We start from the raw sequence: 25,219 nt of genomic DNA on the forward strand, positions 1-25,219 counted from the left end.
TGGGGGGGGGGGGTGGATAAAGAGGGCCCACGTGGCAGATTACTTCATTGGTGCTAACCAGAAAATTCCAGACTGGTTGATTCAGCTTACATTTCTGGTGAAGATTGAAAAACTGCAATTAGGTTAGGTATTAAATCTAGCTTTGGTACCATGGGCTTTAGTAAAGTGACGCCATTTGGGGCCTGTAGTTTTTCTCTTTAACAAGAGCTAACTCAATAGTGTTTTGGGAATGGGTTGAAAGACTAGGTAAATTTAACTTTCAAAACAATCCTGTGAGATAAGTATTGTTTTTTCCTTTTTTCACAGAGTCAGAAACTAAAGGTCAAAGAAGTAAAATAACATACCAAAAACCAACCACTTTTGCAAACATCAGCAGTATTACTCGGTGTACGCCTTAGGCAGAAGGGTCCCCCATACTCTGTTCATCTTGCAAAGAGATGAGTCAGGTAGGGTCAAGGTGAAGGGGGATGTATAACAGGACTGTGCTTCAAGAGAGGGATCCCACCCCCTGTTGCTCTCTCTTTACAGGGCAAGATGGGAGTGGACTTAGAAGCAAGGGACATAAAGTCTGGGCTTGGTCGCTGAATGGTCTGAGCTTAGGTGCCATTTGTCTGTGAACACTAGCCGTTAGCTCCTGTGGGAAGTTGGCTTATTGTGCAGCTCTTCCCATGGGGAGAAAGGAAATCACTGGTGCCGCAAGAAGTTGTTTGAGACACAGCCCCTTCCACTGGTGAGGGGAGCAGGGTCCCCTGCCCCAGCTAGTTCATCCAGGCAACCCAGAGAGAACTTCTACAGTCATTTATTGGACAATCCAACTTCTTTTTACTCATTCAGCAAAAATAGTGGCAGAACAAGGACTTAAATCATGGTCTTTTGTTTTTAGAATCCGGGTAGAAGTTGGAGAGCTAACCCTGGTTGAGTGAAAACAACAGCCAGATCCAATGGCTATGGCAAGCTCAGAACTGTTTCACGACTTATTTGGGATTTCAGGTGTTCAAATGGCAGATGATAGTCAAATAGATAAATGCCAGCATTCTGGTTCCAAGTGATGGAATCACTCATAACATCCTAGACACAGCTAAGAGCTTGAGGAGGAAGACGTCTCCAACTGGGAGAGAAAGGGCACCTCACTGACTGACAAAGGAAGTCAGGAAACCATTTCCATTAAACTCATTGGTTGAATTAAAGGGCAGCCTCATAAATAACTGTACTCTCTATTCTTCACCACAAAGGTTCTTTACGATAGAATTTTCCGTATAGACAAATATAGAAGATCAAAGGACATTTCTAGTTTAAGACAGTTGGATCTGTCCTAATAATTTTTTTTTTTTTTTTTTTTTTTTTTTTTTGCGGTACGCGGGCCTCTCACTACTGTGGCTTCTCCCGTTGCGGAGCACAGGCTCCGGACGCGCAGGCTCAGCGGCCATGGCTCACAGGCCCAGCCACTCCGCGGCATGTGGGATCCTCCCGGACCGGTGCACGAACCCGTGTCCCCTGCATCGGCAGGCAGACTCTCAACCACTGTGCCACCAGGGAAGCCCTGTCCCACTAATTTATAATATCATTTTTGTTAGTAAAATGAAGTAGACTGTATGTAAGGAGTCCTACTGTGAATATTTTTGTGAATAACTACCCCACGATTTTTTTAACTTTTCAATTAACTTTTTAACTATAATTAATTTTAATACAGGTTTCCTTATAGTGTGTTTACAGTTTTCTCTATTATATTTTCATTTTATCTCTATAGTAGCTTTAGAGTAAAAGACTTGCATTTTTCTTTATTCTCTAAAAGGTTGAGAGATGTTTTGTTATATCATGTGATAAACCGTTCTTATTAAGTAAGTACTGGTCTGAGAATGCACCTGTGTTTATTCCTTTCTATTCTAAAACTGAACCAGAGATGACAGGCAAAAAATAAGAGGCTTTCTTTTTTTAATGAAGCTTTTTTTTTTTTAATAAGTAGCTCATTGATGAAGTGATATTACCTCCTTTCTGTCTGAGATCAAAATCAGGGCTTCAGAGAACAAATTGGTGGTTACCAGTGGGGAGAGAGAAGATGGGAGGGGCAATCAATATAGGGGTAGGGGATTAATTATTACAAACTATTCTGTGTAAAATAAGCTACAAGCATATATTGTACAACAGAGGGAATATAGCCAATATTTTATAATAACTATAAATGGAGTATAACCTTTAAAAATTGTGAACCACTGTATTGTACACCTGTAACTTATATAATGTTGTACATCAACGATACTTCGATAAAACAATTTCTAAATCAGGGCTTCAGTGTTCATTTACTCTTACATTTGCTCCTTGGAGGCATGGATCTGCAGATCAGATGACATATTGCTAAAGTACATGATTCACGGAAGTCATTTAAAGATAGAACATTCACCTTGTAAATAGATTTATTTTTTCTCTCTCTTCCTTTTATTTCCTTCCTTCTTCCTTCTTTGCTTCCTTCCTTTTTCCCCCTCTTTCCTTTAGCCTATAAGTTAACCCTTAAATAAACCTAATATTAATAATAAAATTATATTTTATGATAAAAGAACTGAGAATTTAAATATAAATATGAGAAAGTAACATTTTTCTTAATGATATTTTACAATATTTTACTTTCTGCATACAATTTACTATATTATTAATATAATATGTGCTTTGAACCTGTATATTGGTAGTTTTTGCGAGACCATTTCTTGGTACTTGGGTCAGTGGGTAGGTGGGTGCAGTGTGTCTTAGATTTAGCTTTGCCAAAGCATAGCCTGAAACCAGGATTTGAGTGCAGTTAGTTTACCTTGGAGGCGAATCTCAGAAGCAGCAGTAGAGGAATGGGGAAGTGAGACAGGGAAAGGAAAAAGGAGCAGCAAAAATTATTATTATTATTAAGCAGATTACAGCTGTGGGCAACTGAGACTCAATCCTGCTGGATAACTCTGGCAGATAGGTAGAAATTGCTATTGAGTCATGCCACCAAGAGCTAGGGCTCTCCCTGAGGGAGCAATAAGATATAAAGATGGAATGAGGGAAGATAAGAAAGATCAGGTGACATTTGATTGGAACTATTAGTATTAGTAGAAACTCAATTTTTAGAAAGCATATATAGGTGTGTGTGTGTGTATATATATATATATATATATATGAGCGCACACACACACACACGCAGAGTGATGGCATATCTATTGGGAAAGTGCGGTTTTGTCTGTGGGTTGACTGAACATTTTAAAGGAAAGGACCCATACCTGAGGGAGCTAAGACAGGTGGTAGTGACCTGAAATGATGTGAGAAATTCCCAAAGGGGAAACCCAGAGGGAAAGAGTTTTCTCTTTCTTTTTGGACAATATCCTTCTGGATCTCTTCTCTGCTATAAACTGGACATATTTTGCATCTTATTCAATAGGAAACTTGCCTAAGTCACTTTTCCCTTAATCAGTTCAAGAAAGCAGAATAACATTTACCATAAAATAAGCTTTTCTTCATTTTTATAAAATAAACATAAGGGACTAAGTATGCAAACTCAATATTTGATAAATAAGAGGGTTGTAGAGGTAAGAGGAGTAGCATTAAGTAGAAGATTTGACGCTTTGTTTAAAAGACAGTGAGGTCAGCTGATTCATAGTGGCAGATAAGGTAATTCTTTTGGATCTTTCTGCTGAGGACAGCTATACCTCTGCAATAAATATAAAATATCTGCTCATGGACATCAGTGAGCTAAGAAGTCAATAAAGAGGTACTGGGTCAAGATGCAGGCTAGGACACAACTACAGAAAATGAACCTGATATTTGGGAACACTTCTATTCTGGGTATGTATATCAGTTACTGAAAGAAGTTACTAAGAGTCTGAATATATTGATGTTCATAAATATATACTTGCTCTCCTTTCTCCTCTTATCTTCCTTAAAATACATTAAAATTATATAAATTAATAATTATAACAATGTATCGTTGGGTCTTTTGACATTTATAGATATATAGGTGAAATATGTATAACAATAATAACACAAAAACGGGGAAGGGGAATAAATCTATAAAGGAGTAATGTTTCTACATCTCACTGAAATTTAGTTAGTATACTTCTGAAGCTGATTAATGCTGATAAATAAAGAGGTATATGGTAAGCCCTAGAGTAATCACTCATGAAACACCCACCAAAATAGTGGAAAAAATCATTAATGAAGTTAAAATGCTACATTACAAAATATTCACTTAATGAAAAGAAAGAAATAAGGAGAAATAGAAGAACAAAACAGCATGATACATAGAAAACAAAAAATCAAACGGCAGATGTAAATCCAACTATACCAATAATGGCATAAATGTGAATGGACTAAATCTAATCAAAGCTAGAGTGTCAAACTGGATTTTTAAAAAAACAAGATCCAGTTACATGATGACTACAGGAGATACATTCAAATATACAAAGAAGATTGAAAGTAAAAGGATAGCAAAAGCTAAATCATTTAAACATTTTCTCCTATGTTCAAAGCGATTCCCAAAACCCATCCCAGGTCCCTGAAAAAACTTTGGAACAGGGACTTCCCTGGTGGCACAGTGGTTGGGAATCTGCCTGGCAATTCAAGGGACACGGGTTCGAGCCCCGGTGTAGGAGGATCCCACATGCTGCAGAGCAGCTAAGCCCAGTGCGCCACAACTACTGAGCCCACGCACTGCAACTACTGAAGCCCGTGAGCCTAGAGCCTGTGCTCCGCAACAAGAGAAGCCACCACAATGAGAAGCCCGCACACTGCAACGAAGAGTAGCCCCCGCTCACCACAACTAGAGGAAGCCTGTGCACAGCAATGAAGACCCAACACAGTCAAAAAGTAAATACATAAATAAATAAATAAGTAAAAAAATTTTTTTTAATTTGGAACAAATACCTTTTGCCTATGGAAATTCTGATCATTTTTCAAAGTTCAGTTCAAGTTCATCCTCCTCCGTAAAGACTTTCCTGACCATTCCCAGAGCCTTCTCCCACATGGATGAATATCTCCAGTCAATATTGTTTATACCATTTTTAGTAAAGAGTATTTCCAATGAATAAATTAGTATCTAAAAACAAACAAAATTAACTTCCTTGATTTTTCCTGGGGCTCTGCCCAGATCTCAGATCACTCTTTGCTGGTTCTGTACACCAGCCCCCCTTCCCCTTCCACAATGCTTTCAACTGGCCAGCACTTGCAGCACCTTTACCTCAATTTATACTACTGGGACTTAAGTGACTTCCTCTTTTTGTATACAAATTGAAAAATTATTTCTTTTGGGACATATAACAAGGCCTATTAAGCTTTATAAATATCATACTAGTTTATTCTGAGTAGTTCACTACCTCAATTTATTGTAAGTACTTAAGGTAAACTTAGTAGTATTATGTCTATGAGTATATATATGTGATTTGAGATTTTTTTGTCTTGGTAAGAAAAAATGATCAGACAATGCAGTAGATACTTCAGTGCATCACCCAGATCTCCCCTTCAGGACCAAGGCACTCATTTTCCCAATTGCCAGTGTGAGCCCTTACTGGGAATCGTCCTCAGCTGAACAGACCTGCCTTGCTCAAGGTTAGACACCCTTCTTAGGTGTCCATATGGGGATAAAAAGGCCCAGGCCCCAAACTCAGTTGAGCACAACTCAGAAGAACCATCCCAGACCCATTTTTCCGTAAATTCCATAGGAGACCTCTGTTGCAACTACACTGAAGTTCACCTTTTCTCACTGCCCAATCCTGCTCCAGTGTTTTTCCCAAGAGCATTCCTGATAGATCTCTTAAATGCAAATTTTTGTCTCAGAGTCTCCCAAAGAACTGTCTTAAAACAAAGTCATGCTTGGCATATGTATCAGTTCCCTAGGGCTGCCATAACAAAGTACCATAAACTGAGTGCCTGAAACAACAGAAATTTATGATCTCACAGTTATGGAGCTAGAAGTCTGAGATCAAGGCATTGGCAGGGCCGTGCTCCCTCTTAAAGCACTAGGGAAAGGTCTGTTCCAGGTCTTTCTCCTAGCTTCCAGTGGTTCTTAGTGGCAGCGTAACTCCAGTCTTCGCCTGGCATTCTCTCTGTGTCTCCATCTCTATGTCCAAATTTCCCCATTTTATAAGGCCACAGTCATAATGGATTAGCGGTCACCCTAATGAGTTCATCTTAACTTGATCATCTGCAAAGACCCTATTTCCAAATAAAAGCATGTTCACAGATACTAGGGGTTAAGATTTCAACACTTTTGGGGGAAAATAAAATTCAACCTATAGCAGCATATTACAAGAATCAACATACAAAACATCCTCTTTATTTCAAAGGGCCTTTTTTAAATTTTAAATATATTTAATTATGTACTTATTTTTGGCTGCATTGGGTCTTCGTTGCTGTGCGGGCTTTCTCTAGTTGTGGAGATAGGGGGCTACTCTTCGTTGCAGTGCAAGGGCTTCTCATTGTGGTGGCTTCTCTTGTGGAACAGGGACTCTAGGCTGAAGGCTTCAGTAGTTGTGGCGTGTGGGCTCAGTAGTTGTGGCTCATGGGCTCTGGAGCGCAGGCTCCATAGTTGTGGCGCACGGGCTTAGTTGCTCCGCAGCATGTGGGATCTTCCCGGACCAGGGCTCAAACCCGTGTCCCCTGCATTGGCAGGCAGATTCTCAACCACTATGCCACCAGGGAAGTCCCCCAAAGGACCTTTTAAAAACACAAAACATAAAAACTTACATAGCCTAGGCAGTTTCATCCTCATCGGCCTGGGACTAACTGAGAGTCACAGTGCAACAACAGTACTTCTCTGACTTGGCTCAAACAACTTTGCAAGAACTCCAGCTCCTCAAGGTGTTCCCAGACTGTTTTGAGGTCCTCAGAGGGTGACTTTTTTTGTACTCTGTGGACTACTCTGTCTTTTCATATGCACAATAGTATCCATTATTTTTCTGAACTACTGCTTCACCTGATTGAGACCATGTAATCTGCCCTTGCTGATACCCAAAGCTCCTGACACTTTTCTCCTCAAAGTCACCACTGTTAGTGGATATTGAATCCATTCTTGTTTGCACAAACTACACGGTCTTAATAAATGCAGCTTTATAATAAGTCTTATGTGATAGGGCAAGTGCTTTCAGCACAACCTGCTTCTTCTCTTTTTTCCACTTCTTCCTCAGGAATGTCTTGGCTGATCTTGGACCTTTGCTCTTCTTTATTATATACATGTTAGAGTCAGCTTGTCAGTTACAAGGAAAAAGGTTATATTGAGGTTCGGATTAGAATGTCATTGAATCTATTGACTTTTTCATGTATTGCATCTTCCTGCCACGTGGGAAATTACCTTGATGCAATGGTGGCCACTAAGTATACTCCATGGCAAGCTATCCCTGACCTCATAGGGCAGAAGGGCTCAAGGCTAAATTAAAATGCTCAAATCACATGGGTTGTTAAACCACTTTAACACACAGTGAGAAACAGGAGAAAGAGAGGAGTAAGTTAATACACTTAGGATAGGATCCAAGCTGGGTGGAAGGGCCACAGTACCTGGCTCCGTTTCTCTCTCCACCACATGAGCCTTACTCACTGATGGTGTGGTTACAAGGCCCAGTGTTGAGGTCTGAGCAAAGCAGCCCAGACGTTAGGTGCCTTGGACCAATGATACATAATTGCCCTATTGGGGAGACTCAGGGCCAAATACACTTGGTCACAGCTGTGGTTTTCAATTAGCCTATTGAACAATCTTGAGTTTTGTGTTTACTGGGTAGAGAATACATGGGGCCAGAATGGATATCAAAAATGGATGGAAGTTGAATTAAGACCTCATGAATATTGAGTGCTTTCATATGCTATGCATACTTACTGTATCCTAAATATTAAGTGCCTCTTGCATATTTAGTATATCATGAATATTTAGGTATTTAGTGATTCATGAGAATTAAGTATGTCCTGGTCCTTCCACCCTTTACTATTTAACATACACGTGCACTACATACTAGCTTCTTATTTATACTTAACACATCTAAAGAATTTTATTAATCTCATTTGTTTTCTTTTCTTTTGTAGCAGGATTTAATATTCTCAAACAATACAATACACTATCCAAGAACATTGTACATTTTATTTCGTTTAATTTATTTAAATCTCCTTCAGTATCTTTCAGTGGTTTTTTTTTCCTGCTCCTTAAAGGACTTATACAACATTTTTAAATGATTTATTCCCAAGTACCTTATATCTTTTGTAGATATTATAAAGGATCTTATAAATCTTTAATGACACGTTTAGTGACACTCTCTAACCCTATTCAGGCAAAGCATTAGAGTTGAAAGAGCATGATCTTTAGAGTCAGATAAAACCATGTTCTCTGCTTACTAGCTATGTGATCCGGGGCTTCTCAACCTCTTGGAAGGTCAATTTCCTCATTTATAAAATAACGATAAAAATACCTAACCCACAGACTTATTGTAAATTTTGAGATATTTTGTCATGTGGAGCTGTCCTGTGCATTGTAGGATGTTTAGCTGCATCCCTAACCTTTATCCACTGATACCAACAGCATACATCACCCACCGACCCCACCCCCCTTTTTAAAAAAATGAGAAAATATGTATAACATACACAGAACTGGTAAGTTCTCAAACATTGGTAGTTATTATTAATGAGCCATTCTGAGCATCTGGATAACCGAGTTTTTATATTTTACAAACCTAGAACCTCTTAATCAGATTTGACAAATATATTTCCAATATATGTTAAATATCTGCTTTCAAACAAAATACAGAACTAAACCGAACATTTGGTTGATCACTTGGAATCATCATTATGAATTATTATAATTTCAATAAAGGGGGAAGAAATATACACTTGAATGCCTGCAGTGTTATAGGCAATTTATGTCCGTCATAAGATTTAATCCTCATAATAGCTCTTAGAAGCAGGCACTGTTATCCCTGTCTTATAAAGAAGGAAGCTGAATTGCAGAGAAATTAATTTCACTCATGCTAAATCACTGCTAAGTGACCGGGCCTGTCTGATTTCGAAGTCCATGTCCTATTTGCCACTCCAGACAGCCACATAATAAATCTGTCAAAATGAATAATGCATGGGAGGCTATTTGGCCTTAAATAGCCCAGCTCACTGTATATTTGAGTTTGTGCGTCTTGCTTTGCTCTGCCATGGACTTGTGCAGCAGAACCTGTTGATTCTGCAGGCCATCTTCTCTACAGCCATCCTTCTCTATAGCCTACACCCCGGATTGGTTCCTCGCTAAGAGAACCCCTGCTTCCTCAGGTCTAGGGTAGCCTTTAGATTTAAGGCAGACTAGACCCCTCCCCAGTGATCTTGTTTGGTGCCAATTATTGTCATTCCATTCCCCTTGCCAACGATCGGTTTAAGCATGGGCACGTGAAGTAACTTTGGCCAATGAGACATGACAGGAAGCCTACTAGGGGGTGTCCAGCAGAAGTTTCTCCTGGCTGATAATAATAGACCCATGGAAGAATGTGAGTCCTCTTCTTCAACTTGATGACATATCATCTTATATCATCTTGTGATCATACGGGGACATGCCTCAGAGCAAGAACAAACATGCCAAAGATGACAGAGCGCAAAACAGAAAAAGCCTGAGCCTTTAATGATATCATAGAAATTAATACACTGTACATTTCAACAAGGTACAGCCTGGGTATGCAGCTGGTGTTTTTTGTTTAGTTTTGAACGTGTAATGTGCCGAACATCAGGCAATACCTCCCTTCTTACATGCCTTCTTTCTAATAGATGAAAAACATTTGAAAAATAAAAATCAAAGTTAAGAAGGTAACAAAATGATTGCCCTGCACCCTTCTCTTTGTTTTTGCTCTGTAAAGTTATTTAGGAAATAGTCTTATCTCAAGACTATTCTAGACTTAAGAATGTTAGGGCTGGCTGCTTCACTACTATGGGAAAAACAGCAAGAAATGAGATAAGATGTCAGGTGTTCGTTATTGTGCCAATTTTGTAGAACACTGAAAAAACATTCCCTTGTCCTTAAAGGAGAGTGTCACACAGGAGGCAGATGGCAAAAATGTTTATCATGCCTCTAAATCTCTCCTGCAGTTCTGCCTATGTGGTACATCAGAGGTACCATAAAGATCAAGTCCGGTGGCCAACCTGTCTTAAGCATTTTAGGTGCAGGATAACTTTATCACTACTGGTCATATTATTTTTGCTTTTCTTTTTCGCCTTCTCTTGGGGACTCAAAGCATTATTTTGTCTAAAAGTATATTAATATGAGACAGTGTGAGAGCTTTTGGCCTAGCTATAATAGTTTGGGGTCTACTCATGGGTAACACAGAAGGACCTGTCCATTCTTACGTTCTATTTATCTGTGCCTTATATGTTAGCATAGATACTCAACAAATGATGGTATGAGTGAATAAATGGATGCTAGTATAAAATAAATGTAAACAAATTTTGATTAATGTATTCATTCATTCTCCTTGCTGTTGTAAAGTTTATTATACAGTTATGACAAAGTAAATAGATAATTATAACAAAGAATTATAGATATTACGCTAGAGGTATACACCGGGTACTGTGAAAGAACAGAAGCATGGCTTTTTCAACATGTGTATTTCAAGCAGAGGGAACAGCATATTCAAAGGGACAGAGAATTGTACATTGTCTGCTGTGGCTGTAGTGAAGAGCTAATGATGGCCTGCTCACACCTGTCCTTCCAACATTATTCCCAGAACCACTATCTTGGTTATGTCAATCTTCGTGCCTTTCAAGCCCGCATTAGGCAATTTAGCTCCGGGAGCAAAATCAGAAAGATCATGAGGTAGAAAGCGGATAGATGGGTAATAATGAGTCATAAGTGAGCCGAAATGTTGACTTAATCTGTGGGGTAAAGAACATATATGGGTAGAAAAAAGACTATGTGAAGCAGTTGGTAATTGGAGGAGAAGCAAATAGATACCTTGAAACAAATTCAAAGAATGTAGTAGAGATATATTAAGAGGGGAGCCCATAATTGTTCTAAACTTCAATTCCTGTGGTATCACTATTTTTCTTATTGATAACTACCACCTTAAGAAAGTTAGTCTGAATGAGTTTCTCTGTTCTTTACAACTCAGAGTGCCTAATGAAAACCACCCCCTGTTGGTTCTTTCTGTTTCTGTTAACTAGGATTCTTCCTTCATTTTCCTATTTTCCCATAAATATGTCACTTTCATCCCTGCCTGTCTTCCATCTTTTATGTCATTTACCTTAGATGAATTCCCTTTTCTTCCCTCTAACTAGTCGTTCAGCTGACATTTTGAGCCTAAACAAAGTGCCAGCCACTTTGCTAGATGCTGGGGCTACAGAGATGACTCACACGTGGTCCTTACCTTCATAGTTGGAAACAACGTAAATGCCCAAAGAGATATGTTTAAAGTAATTATGGTATGCCTGACAAAACACACCACTCAACAGCCCTTATAATCATTCTAAGAAGAACATTTAGTGACTTGGAGAAATTCACAAAATCTAATGGTAAATGACAAACGCAGGTCAGGGTAATAGTAGAGAATATAGGCCACCAGCTTTGTTTTAGGCTTTGTAGTCAGATAAACCTACATTCTAGAGTTGACTCAAATACTTTCTTTTTTTTTGGCTGAGTTGGGTCTTCGTTGCTGCACACGGGCTTTCTCTAGTTGCAGCGAGCAGGAGCTACTCTTCATTGCAGTGCTCAGGATTCTCACTGCGGTGGCTTCCCTTATTGTGCAGCACGGGCTCTAGGCATGCAGGCTCAGTAGTTGTGGCACAAAGGTCCTTGAGTGCAGGGTGTTCAGTAGTTGTGGCGTGAGGGCTCAGTAGTTGTGGCTCATGGGCTCAGTAATTGTGGCTCATGGGCTCAGTAATTGTGGCTCATGGGCTCTAGAGCACAGGCTCAGTAGTTGTGGTGCACGGGCTTAGTTGCTCTGTGGCATGTGGGATCTTCCTGGACCAGGGATCGAACCTATGTCCCCTGCATTGGCAGGAGGATTCTTAACCACTGCACCACCAAGGAAGTCTCTCAAATACTTTCTAAATGTATGACCTTGAACATGTTACTAAACCTTTCTGAGCTTCAGTTTCCTTATCTATAAAATGGGGATAATTAATAGTACATATTTTCATAAGGGTCTGGTGATGATTAAATGAGATAATATATGTAAAGTACTTAGCCTGGTGCCAGCTCATAGTAAGTGTTCAATAAACTCTACCCACTATTAGTATATCATAGTATACTGAAAAATATATATACATTAAATACATACATAGAAACTGGAAGGAAATATTGTAAAATGTGAATATTGATATTGTATCTGAGTGATATGACTACAGATGATTTTTGTTTTCTCCTTTATACTTTTATGTGTTTTCTACATTTTCTACAATGGCAATATTTTACCTTATAATAAGAAAAAAGTTATTTGAAACAATTATTAATGTTCTTTAAAACATGTTAAATATTTTCTAATTTGATATTTTTAAACAAGTCAAATGTTACAAGTTTTTAATTAGTAAAGTTAGAATTAGATTCTATTATAGCTTAAATTGTGATATTATTCTAAATAATATGCTTTTATGTATCCTGTCTATTTTACAACTTAAGAAACACCAGAAGTTAATGAAGAACACTGAACTTCCCTTAGAAAAAATATATATCAAACATGTGCTTATATAGAAAGCTCTGCTTTAAGCGAACCGTTTTAGATTTAAATTTGCTGAAATTATAGTGTGTATGTATCACCATAGCAGCAGAAGCTGACTTAGCAAAATAAAATAAAACAAGATAAAATAAAAATGAAATGAAACCAATGTTGTAAACACTGTACATGAAGAGTCAGGAGAAAAAAACATTGCTAGTCCCTTGGGCTATTGATATAACTACACCAGTGCCTATACTGAGGAATCACATGCTAACTATTCAAAACTGAAACACGGACTCAAAGGTAACAAGACACAGGCTCAGAAAATGTGGAATACCTAAACTATCCATGAATCTGAAGTCATCACACTTACTGATTTCTTCTTTTTCTTTTTAATTTTTAGCTGTGATGTGCAGTTTGCGGGATATTAGTTCCTCAACCAGGGATTGAACCCAGGCCCACGACAGTGAAAGCACCGAGTCCTAACCACTGGACCACCAGGAAATTCCCACACACTTCCTAGTTTCAAACTATATTTTAAAGTTATAGTAATCAAAACAGTATGGTATTAGCATAAAAACAGATATATAGATCAATGGAGCAGAATGCAAAAGAATGAAACTGGACCACTATCTTTCCGTATACACAAAAATCAACTCAAGATGGATTAAAGACTTGAATGTAAGGCCAGAAACCATAAAACTCCTGGAAGAAAATACAGGCAGTGAGCAGTGAGCTCCTTGATATTGGTCTTGACAATGATTTTTTTTCCTTTGGATTTGACACCAAAAGCAAAGGCAACAAAAACTAAAACAAATAAGTGGGACTACATCAAACTAAAAAGCTTCTGCACAGCAAAGAAAACCATCAACAGAATGAAAAGGCAACCTTCAGAATGGGAGAAAATATTTCAAATCATACATCTCATAAGGGGTTAATATCCAAAATATATAAAGAACTCATACATCTCCTGGACAAAAAGCATATAATTTGATTAAAAAATAGAAGAACTGAATAGACATTTTTCTAAAGAGGACATATATATAGCCAACAGGTATATGAAAACGTACTTAACATCACTAGTCATCAGGGAAATGCAAATCAAAACCACAATGAGTTATCACCTCACATCTGTTAGAATGGCTATCATCAAAAAGACAAGCAATAAGGGTGGTGAGGATGTAGAGAAAAGGGAACCCTCATACACTGTTGGTGGGAATGTCAGTTCGTGTAGCCACTGTGGAAAACAGTATGGAGGTTCCACCAAAAATTAAAAATAGAACTATCGGGCTTCCCTTGTGGCGCAGTGGTTGAGAGTCCGCCTGCCGATGCAAGGGACGCGTGTTCGTGCCCTGGTCCGGGAAGATCCTACATGCCGCGGAGCGGCTGGGCCCATGAGCCATGGCGGCTGAGCCTGCGTGTCCGGAGCCTGTGCTCCGCAACGGGGGAGGCCACAGCAGTGAGAGGCCCGTGTACCACACACACACAAAAAAAGAACTATCATATGATCCAGCAATCCCACTTCTGGGTATAATTCAAAGGAAGCGAAAACCAGATATCAAAGAGATATCTGAACTCCATGTTCATTGCAGCATTATTCACAATAGCCAAGAAAGGGAAACAATCTTCAGCATTATTCACCATAGCCAAGAAAGGGAAACAATTCTAAGTGTCTGTCAATGGGTGAGTGGATAAAGAAGATGTGATATGTATATATACGATGGAATATTATTCAGCCATATTAAAGAAGGAAATCCTGCAATATGCACCAGCATGGATGAAACTTGAGGTCATTAAGCTAAGTCAAATAAACCAGAGAAAGACAAATACTGCATGATATTACTTATATGTGGAAGCTAAAATAAAATGTCAAACTCATAGAAATAAAGAGAAGAAAGGTGCTTGCCAGGGGCTTGGGTGGGGATGGGGGGTGGAATAAGGAGAGGTTAGTAAAATGAGTAAGGTATGAGGATATAATGTAAAACATGGTGACGATACTTGATAACACTGTATTGTATAACTGAAATTGCTAAGAGAGTAGAACTTAAATGTTCTTACAAAAAAAAAGAAAAGATAAATATGTGAGGTGATGGATGTGTTAATTAGCTAGATGGGGGAAATCCTTTCACAATATGTGTGTATATCCAATCACCACAATGTACACTTTAGGTTAAAAAAAACACCTAAATATGGATTTTATAATTCATTGACTTTTCCCATTATTAAATGATACAGGAAACTGCCTTAAAGATTTATACATTTTTAAAAAAATGACTACTATATGTTATTTTTCAAAAGGGCAAATGTTATAGGAAATGAGTACAAAAAAATAAGAAACAGAAAGTGGAGGTGGTTTACAATGGTTTTAATTTTGCTGCTTGCTTTCACCCAGAAAGAAAAACCTGCAGAGAGCTTTAAATACTATGCATGTGCTGATGATTCCGAAATTTACAACTCCTGAAAAATTCTTCTCTTCTCTTCATCCCGCACATCCTCTTGCTTGCTCTTCAGCTCCCAGCCTGAATGTCAATTTCCAGAGCTCCTTTTCCTGACCAAGACTAGGTCCATTTCCTCCAAGAGAGGAGCTTTTAATCCTTATGACTTTGACCCACAGTAAGAAATATATTTCATATACTGATCTGGTGCACACATAGGGAAATATTCATTCCTGAATAGCTCTGTGTGCCAGTTACTATAAAGCATGAGAGATACAAAGTGAATAAGACTGTTAAAAACTCTTGTCCTGACAGAGCTTACATTCTGGTGTTCCTGCTTCTGCCTTTACCTCCCTTAAAGCTATTTTGAATCTAGCAGCCAGAGTAATGCTATTAAAACATAAGTCAGATCATGTTACTCTGTTGCTCAACATCATCCAATGGCTTACCATCTCACGCAGAGTCAAAACCAAAGGCCCTTCTATGAACTACAAGGCCTTACATGCTCCAGAAACCCCACTTGCCCTTTTCCCTCATAGCCTCCTATGTCTCCCATTCACTTCCCTTTACTCACTTTGGCCTTGCTTTTCTTCAAACTCAGACAGGCCAGGCAAGATCAGTGCCTTTGCACTAGCTATTGCTTCTGCCTGGGATGTTCCTCCTCCAAATATCCATATGACTTACTCCCCCAGTTCTTTGAGGTCTTTACCCAAAAGGCACCTTCCCATGGAAGTCTTCCTTGGCTACTGTTCCTAAAATTTCAACCCATACCCCTGACATTTTATATACTCCTCCTTGCCTTTTGTTTTTCAGTTTTATCACCTTCTAATATATTCTATATCTTACTAATTTATCTTATTATCTATCTTTCTCCTAGAAAGCACGCTCCCTATTGTTCTGGATTTTTGTCTGTTTATTCACTGACTATATAAACTGAAATTTAAAAATTCACAAAATAATACTTACCTTATTAGGTGTGATTTAATCTGATATTTTCTGTTATTCCTTTTATTAAAAATACTGGTCTTAAGCCACTAGATTGGTTTCATGATCCACAGTTTATATTATACTGCCTTCATGTATGGTCTCATAGTGTCGTGTGTTTTTGTTTCATAGCATATCTCCCTCTGTCTCTCTCTGTCTCTCTCTCACTACTAGTCCCTGCCATACTGTGAGTCCTATGAGGGTCAGGGCTGTCTTACTCAGTACTATATTTCTAGCACCTAGCATAGTACTGTAACAACTCCAAATCAGGTAAAAGCAGAAAGGGAGCAGAAACTGTAAGCAGAAGTTAGCCACCAGGCAGATAATGAGCAGAAGCAAAGAGGGAAGTAGAAACTATGACCCATGAGAGAGAGACAGAGCTGTTTTAAGTCCATAAGTATCTTTTTAGCAAACTTCTTTACCCTCTTTCTTAATTAGAGTGAGTTTTTTATCTTTTAAAAATAATGCTACATAAATAGCAGATGAATGAAACACCTTGATCAGTCACAGCAAACAATCCAAACACTTTAATAAAATAAATACCAATAGTTTCTAAATTTCAGATGGGTGTTAATGGATAAATGGAAGAATTACTTTAAAGCCTGGAGATGAGAAAGGCAGGAGAGTATGTTTGCTTCAATCAGCACCCCCCCCCGCATGTCCTTTTACCCGCTAGCCAACTTCCTTCTTTGCTCTGCTGCATGGCTGTGCCACACAGGAAGAGCTCCTGGCTGACCCCTTGCCCAGAAGAAAGACAGATGTTCTAGATTGTATAAGGAAGATGCTTTCAAAGATAAAGAGAACTTACAGGAGTAATCTTTCTCTGGGTGTCTTTTCTTCCTAGAGGTTTAGGTGAAACAGGCCTGATCCCCACCCAGGAAAATGTCTAGGTTAAGAATTCAGGCTTGCTCAAATTTACATTCTCTGTCTTACTCTTTTTCATTCTAGCACATTTCATTACTCCAGACTTCATTTTACACAAGAGTCTTGAAAGCTGAGTTTCAGCTTTCACCAACTTTCACCATTTAGATGGTCCAGTTAAACTCACTAGATTCGATGTTGGAGAAAGGAGATAAAAATCCCAGATTGAAATAGTGTTCCTATGGCCGTGCTGTTTTTGGTTTTACACACACACACACACACACACACACTTTTTTTCGGAGTGGTGTTTGTTTGGAGATACATACATATGAATTTCCTTGGCAGTGAAGATTTAACCCTGAAGCTAACAAAGTTTAAGCTTCAGTGCTTCTCATTTTGGGGCCCTTCTAAGAAACAAATCTAATTTTGTCTATTTTTTTTAAAAGGGCCTCCAGAAATGGATAATTTTCATGCCCTATTAAAATCTGGATCTGCCTGTGCCTTCAGGAACATTACTGGTAGTATAGTCTGATTAAGGGTAGAGCTGTGTGTTTTAGGAACTCAGGTCTGCTCAGTAGTCCTGGCTCTCATGAGCCCTGACAGCTGTGTGGCATGTTGAGGAGTTGCTGCTGTGACATTAAAAGAAAGGGAAAAATGGGACTTCCCTGGTGGTACGGTGGTTAAGACTCCACGCTCCCAATGCAGTAGGCCCAGGTTTGATTCCCTCATTAGGGAACTAGATCCCACATGCATGTCGCAACTAAGAGTTCACATGCCACAACTAAGGAGCCTGCCTGCTGCAACTAAGACCTGGTGCAACCAAATAAATAAATAAATATTTTTTTTAAAAAATCTTTTTAATTTAAAAAAAATAAAAGAAAGGAAAAAATATGGAGCAATTTTTGGTTTCTTCTTAGCCACTGAGGTGGGTAAATCAGGGTTCATAGGAAAGTACAAACAGAGATGAGAGACCATAGCTTAGCAAATGAGTATAGAAAGAAGTGCCAATAGCACAAGTAAATTCTGAATAAAAAATATATAATACTTTATAATCTTTATTTGCCTTGTGATTAAAACAGATCTTTAGTTAATCTTGGTTTGAAATGTTCAAGATAAACTGGAATTCTGGACAGAGAGGTATGAGATAAAACTGAACATTCACGTAGTTTTCAAGATCATTGTTATAAAAGATAACATGAGAAACATTTTAAAAAAGTGGCAAAGACATGACGCCTGCCTTGAAACAAATGAATAGAAACTATATGTGTCATTTTCAGGTTGAAGATTTTAAGAGTAAGTGTATAATTTATCATGCTCTCTTTTCTCTTATTCAGCAACCGGTGATGTCTAGATGGTGGAGGTTATGTTAAGCTGTGTATCTGAAAGAGGAAAATATGGAGCAGAGCTGTAACTAAATTATAATAACCACATGTCACACAAACAATAAGTGAACCTGGGGTTGTTTATTACAGCAATACATCCTAACCTGTTCTAACTAAATTTTGAATGTTTAAAAGGTCTATTTCCAGGCTTTCCTGGTGGCACAGTGGTGGAAAGTCCGCCTGCCGATGCAGGGGACACGGGTTCGTGCCCCGATCCGGGAGGATCCCACATGCCACGGAGCAGCTGGGCGCTTGAGCCATGGCCGCTGAGCCTGCGCGTCCGGAGCCTGCGTGACCGGAGCCTGTGCTCGCAACGGGAGAGGCCACAGCGGTGAGAGGCCCGCGTACCAAAAAAAAAAAAAAAAAAAAAAAGGTCTATTTCCTTTAAACCACTTCAAATTATTTCTAACTGATGTATGTATGAATGTATGTATGATGTGGTTAAAAAAAAGGTAGACGTATTCCACCATTCACTATCTGAAAATATTGAAAATCAGAAAAGAAACCCGGGTAGGATACAATACGTTTTGCTTTAATCCTCAGCCTTCTATTCCATCACTATAGGTAAATTGAACAAATTATTTTACTTTGTCCCTTTCTTTGTAAAATAAAAGATGTCTACCAAAAAAAAAAAAAAAACACAAAAAAGTAAAGGTGATTCTGGAGAGAGGAGGAAAATATCTTTCATACCTCCTTCCCTATTAACCATGAGACAAAGGAAATATCCCCAAAGGATATGGGGCCTACACAGGAGACTTGATGGAGAGAGAGTACCATTCTAATAGGCCCTTAGGAATCAAATAGGATTGTCACCTCAAATCCACTATATTTAACTGCTCCATAGGGTAGAAAATTGATTGGGATGAATTTTTGACTCAGAGAGAATCAGAACTAAGAGGACTCTTAGAAAAAGAAACTTTAATCCTCTTTGTTGTATAAATATTTTCTTTAAAAGATCATTTGCCTAAAGTCACAGAACTAAGACTGAACCCCAGCACTTGTAATTCTTAGACCAATGCACTTTGTAGGACATCTTATTGCTTCTCCATTTCAGAAAATCAAAATCCATGTGCATTAATTCTACTTGCCTGAAGTTTTTTACTTCCAAATTAGAAATCAATTTCTTTTGCCTGAGGAGAACAATCTCTTATTTCTTTTAGGAGCATTAAATGTGGCTGGTTGATGCTTTCACGTGACATTTGATTTAGTTATAATGAAAGTATAAAGAGAAATACTAATTATTACTATAATTAAAATTGCGAAAAATTCCACAAGAGAGATAAAGTATTTTAAAATCTTCAGCATCTATATAACATGTTTTACTTTTTAGATGTTTATGGTGTTTATATACAACTTATCTGCTCAGGCAAATGCAGGCTATCATATAGTTCTTCTACTCATTCTAAAATATAACCTACTTTTTAAAAATTACTTTTGGGGGAATTCCCTGAAATAATATCCATGATATCATAAGCCTGAGGTGCTATTTATATTTTTATATATTCAAATATTTTAAAAATATTAATCTGTGTACTACCTAAAAGCACCTCATTGCGGGAAACACTGGTATAGTTCATGGAAAGAGCACTGAATTTGGAACAGAAAAAAACAGGGCTTCAAAATTCAGTTCTGATTTTTTTTCTGTTAAATACCTTTACCACTCTGAGCCTCTCTCCTAATATGTAAAATGAAAGAAGATACCCGTTCTGTTTTCCTTCCTGGGTTATTGTGAAGTTTAAATTGCATAATGGCCATAACACTTTGAACTGTGAAAAACATGTAGAAGATAAGAAGAATTTTATATAGGAAAATACATAATAAATATAAAACAGTAATACATAGGACGATAATAAAGTCAACTAGTTTTATGCTTACTATATTTAAATAGTTACTTTTTAATCTGCAAGACTATACCTTTCTTTATGAAAGCAAAAATTGGGGTATAATATAGGGTTGCTATCTATCCCATCAACAAAAAAACTGAGGGGGTGGGAAATCCTTGCCTTTTTCAGGAACAGAACCATTCTGTTCATTAGTTTGGTTTTAGCCACCGCAATCCCATCGTCTCTGAGGGCCATCTGCAGGGAACGGCCCAGAAGAAGGCAGAGCAGTGTGCGACTCTTAACAATGCACTGATATTGACATGAGTGATCAGTGCAGAGCCAATATAAGCCATGTTTTTTTAATCAGTCAGTAAAACTTAAAGAGTGGATTCTTACACTCTCTTGTTACGAGGAGTCAGCTGGAGAACTGCTCTCAGGCTTCATTCAGGGTCACCTAGAGACACAGCAGCCTCTAGGAATCACTGATATCTGAACATCGAACATCAAAGGGACTTTTACAGGCCACATTCAGCCTTCTGAAGTCATGTTAGGTATTCTCGAGAAAATAGAACATATCTAGGCTAGCATGTGTCATAAGGCTTCATATTTATCTCTGGCGTGCCTTAGCCTGAATACTAAGGTTCAAGCAAATGTGTCAGCACTATGCTATATACTTTTGCTTGTGTTAATACATTTAATATCTATTAATCTTGCCATTTGTGGAACTCTAATGTTAACTAATGTTATCTAACTCTAATGTTATGAACGTGCCTTATAGCCTAACAAATGTTCGGATTTACCCACGTGGTTATAAACAAATTATTCAGCTTCCTTAGGTAAAATTCCAGTTATCTGTGATGGTTGGACATATGACTGTTTTACATATGACATTTAAACTGTTAATTTCTTTTAAATTAGAATATAATAAACAGTATTAAACTTGTACTTAATACATTTAAATCTTTTTATCTTAATCATCACTATAAATTCTATTATAATTGTAATGCTGTATTATGGCTATAAAATTATAGAAAACAAAATTGAATTCATATTAATCTCATGATTATTTCTTGTAATCTTAAATGCAGAAAAAATAGTTATTTGGATTCTCTGACAGTTTGGCTGAGAGATAAATAAGAATTTATTATAATTGTCAATTTTCCTAATTAGCAAGAAATTAGAATATAATTTTTTTAAGTTGTCAGCTATGCCCAGATAGGACCAGATCATCTCGTAGTGCCAGAAAGTAAGGAAATGCTAAAAGAAACAAACAAAAAACAATGATGTAGTGTATCAAAGCAACAATGGAGCCAGTTGAAAGAACTCCTAAGGGCAAAAAGCTGGAACAATTTGAGCCACAAAATAAAGTAGCGTGGGATTATAAACCAACATATAAAGTAAAAATCCATGAGTATGTACTAATATAAAAAATGACTGAATAAATAAATAAATGGGGGAGAAGAGGCTAATCTCCCATTCAAAAGAATTAAGAAATAATTTATGTAGATACTTTACCCTGAAGGATAGAGACCATAACTCCTGACTTACAGAGTTAAGGAAACTCTGAAAGTGTTGCCTGTGAATAGTGTCTTCCTTCCATAGAGTACAGTATGGGAAGGTGGGAAAAAGAATGAGAAACACTACATCAGCCAGCCAACATCAACAGTGATAAACCAAGTAGACATATAGTAGTAGCCTTAACATGATGTGGTGAAAATGGCACTTCACCTCTGTGGTATTCTCCCAAAAACACATAGTCCCAGTCTAATAATGAAGTAAAAATCAGACAAATCCCAATAGAGGAACATCTTACAAACTACTTGACTCGTAGTCCTCAAAACTTTCAAAGTCATCAAAAATTAGGAAATGTCTGAGAAAGTGTCACAGCCAAGAGGAGCCTAAGGATATAATGACTAAATGTAATGTGGTATCTTAATGGGATCTGAGACAGAAGCAGGGCACTGGGTACAACTAAGAAATCTGAGTAAACCACAGACTTTAGTTAATAATAATGTATCAATATCAGTTCATTAATTATAGCACGTGTACCATAATAATGTAAAATGTTGAAAATAGGGGAAACTAGGTATGAGATATATGGTAACTCTCTAAACTATCTTCTCAATTTTTCTGTAAATCTAAAACTGTTCTAAAAAATGAAGCCTATTGTAAAAAGAAAAGTTTTCAGTTATTCTAATAAAAGCATATCATTTATATATTACATCGTACTTTTTGCTTAATGGTAAGAGTATTAGGAGAATTACATTTTTTAATCTTAAAAAAATTAAGATAGGTTTAATTCTACTTAACCAAAGTGTAATAAGCAACTGATTTAATTAATTTAATTTATGGTAGGCTCTGAATATTGTGTGGATTTTTAAACTTAGTTAGGAAAACTTTTACATTAAATCCAGTACTGAATGTTTGCTTCTTTCAATTTATTTTATTTAACCTAATGACAGAAGCATAGAGAAGCTATAAAACTTCTAATGAGATATTTCATTTGGAGGGGAGGTGGGGTTTTTTTTTTCCCCACATAAATAAGTTATCCCAGAATTGATCTCCAACAAAACTAAAACCTCTGTTTCAAGTTTTATAAAACTATATTTAAAAAAAAAAAAAATAAGACTCTCTAACGTTGTAATTTGCCACCACCTTTTATATGTGCATTCAAGCATTTCACAGCACCTTATGGTACATTTATAGTGACATTTCCTAAATGAGAGAAGCAGATGAGTCAAATGACTTATACCAGACTCTCCATGAGTCAGAGGTGGAACTGTTCCATTGAGTCATTAACTGTCAGTCCTAAAGTAATTTTCAGGATAATTATTTAAACAACAACCATCTGAAATCAAAGTAAGGAAATAAAATAAAAGCCATTTTCCTACTAGTTTTCAACAGTAGGTTGTATGAGAACAAATTTGGGGGATTCAAATATCTAAAGATACCACTAAACTGAAATACAAAGACAGTGTTCTCACTTTTAAAAAAAATTTATATTAATATCTGTTGCATTTATGCTAACATTAGGGACAAATACCCTAAGCCACTTAGAGCTTAAATCCTACTCTAAGACCCTTTTTTTCTATTATTGTGCCTATATAGGAAGTACCTCAGACAAGTCAATAGCTGTCTATTAATTCTGTCATTACTCTCTCAGTATCCTAGCTTCTGAGGTAACCACCTTATATGTAATGTAACAAACAATGTTGTATCAGAAAACATAATTCTGAAATTTTTGAATGCCATAAACCAAGAGTATCTGACCTCAGAGTTTTCACTGCTCCTTCCTTTAGTGACGAAGATTCTTATGAGCATATATACCAGAAATAAAACATCAATGTTTTGTATACAATTCTGAATTCTTATTAAAATTAGTTCTCACTTAGACCTCAAAATAGTCTGGGCCCAAGTAAGCTTCTATTCAACCTACCATGTGCAAGCCTGTGCGTGTAAGAAACTGTATTTCAGGTAAAATCCATTTAAAGCTGTACATTTTTTTTTTTTTTTTTTTTTGTACATTTTTTTAAATGAGTATTAAGCAGAAAAATACTCAACCTGAAGCACACTGGGAAAAATGATATTAACACAGATGATCCAGTAATTCTGGAACTGCTTGACATTGTCACAGGAGTCTCTAACCTTGTTGGTGGAAGCCTTGAGGGCAAGGAGAATTGTTGTGTCAAGCAAACAGCAGACTCTAAACAAATTCCTGGTTGCCTAGTTACAGTACTTGATGATGAAAAAATTAAAACACTATTCCTATCAGTTAGTACATGTTCTGTTAGTATAAATTTATGGTGACATAACTAATAAAATGCTGGGACCTTACCCAAAGTGTGTATATAGTTTTGTATAATATAAGGCCTTGTTGAATCCTAGGGAAGTAGGAATAACACCAAGAAATACCCCAAAGCCCCCTTTAGAAAGTCATCTTATCATGAACTCATAGGATGTACGCTGAGGAGAATACTTTGCCTTATGGCTTCATTATAACACGCTTCCCAGGGCCCCAAATTGAGGACTCCTTTATGGGTGGGACCATGCACCTTCCCTCACAATCACCTCATAAATAATTTCCTCTAGTGGAGCCCAACACAGACTTGTGTCATCAAGGAAAGTCCAATTTCACTAAATATCTGTTTAACTCAAGTTTCTGTTTAATGAACCAATTCCCATATCCAAGCAAATAACCCATTAATAGTAAGGCAGGGGATATAGTTCAATAAATTGCATTGAATGGAAAGCTCCATATAGAAATGTTGTTCCCAAGCATAGGTATATCCAACCTGACTATTTTAGAATTAAGTCTTTATGCTGTAACTGATTTTACATGTTGGAACTTTGATGGCCTACCGAAGAGAGGAGAAGGACAGGGAAGTGAGGCAAACATGGAGAAACCCACTGGGGCAGCTTTAAAAAAGTGCAAAACTCAAATGCTGTCAGGATTGAGGAGGTAGGCTAAGGACAAATTTACTGCTAAAAACACGCAGAAAGAGGTAGAAATAAAACAGGGGCACTTCGGTATTGGATTTGAAACCTAACTTGATATTCTCCCACATGATGAGATTCAATAACAACAACAAAGAATTCTCCAATATGAAAGTTGTCCGTGTAACTGACAGACAAACCCAAGAAAAGACATTAGTTTACTATTTTTTTTTAAAGATCCATCTAGACTCTGTAACACTTGGTTTTCTTTAAAACATTCTTTAAATTAACCCCAGCAATTGTGACATTCTACCAAGTTCATCAAGTGGGAGTTCAATTAAACTGAATGTTTTCATTTTGTGAATCAATTTATAGCAAATGGCCAGCAGGGAGAAACGACTACTTGATGTTTAGAAGCTGAACTTGATGTTTAGGTGCTTAGGTTAAATGAGATGTGTCAAAAATCAGTACGACAATATGTCTGGAAGAGTACCCAAAACACAGTGGTTGGGCTTCCCTGGTGGCGCAGTGGTTGAGAGTCCGCCTGCCAATGCAGGGGACACGGGTTCGTGCCCCAGTCCGGGAGGATCCCACATGCCGCAGAGCAGCTGGGCCCGTAAGCCATGGCCGCTGAGCCTGTGCTCCGCAGCGGGAGAGGCCACAGCAATGAGAGGCCCGCGTACCGC

This window comes from Phocoena phocoena, chromosome 3 (genome assembly GCF_963924675.1).
Source record: "Phocoena phocoena chromosome 3, mPhoPho1.1, whole genome shotgun sequence".
In the NCBI taxonomy this organism is placed as follows: domain Eukaryota; kingdom Metazoa; phylum Chordata; class Mammalia; order Artiodactyla; family Phocoenidae; genus Phocoena; species Phocoena phocoena.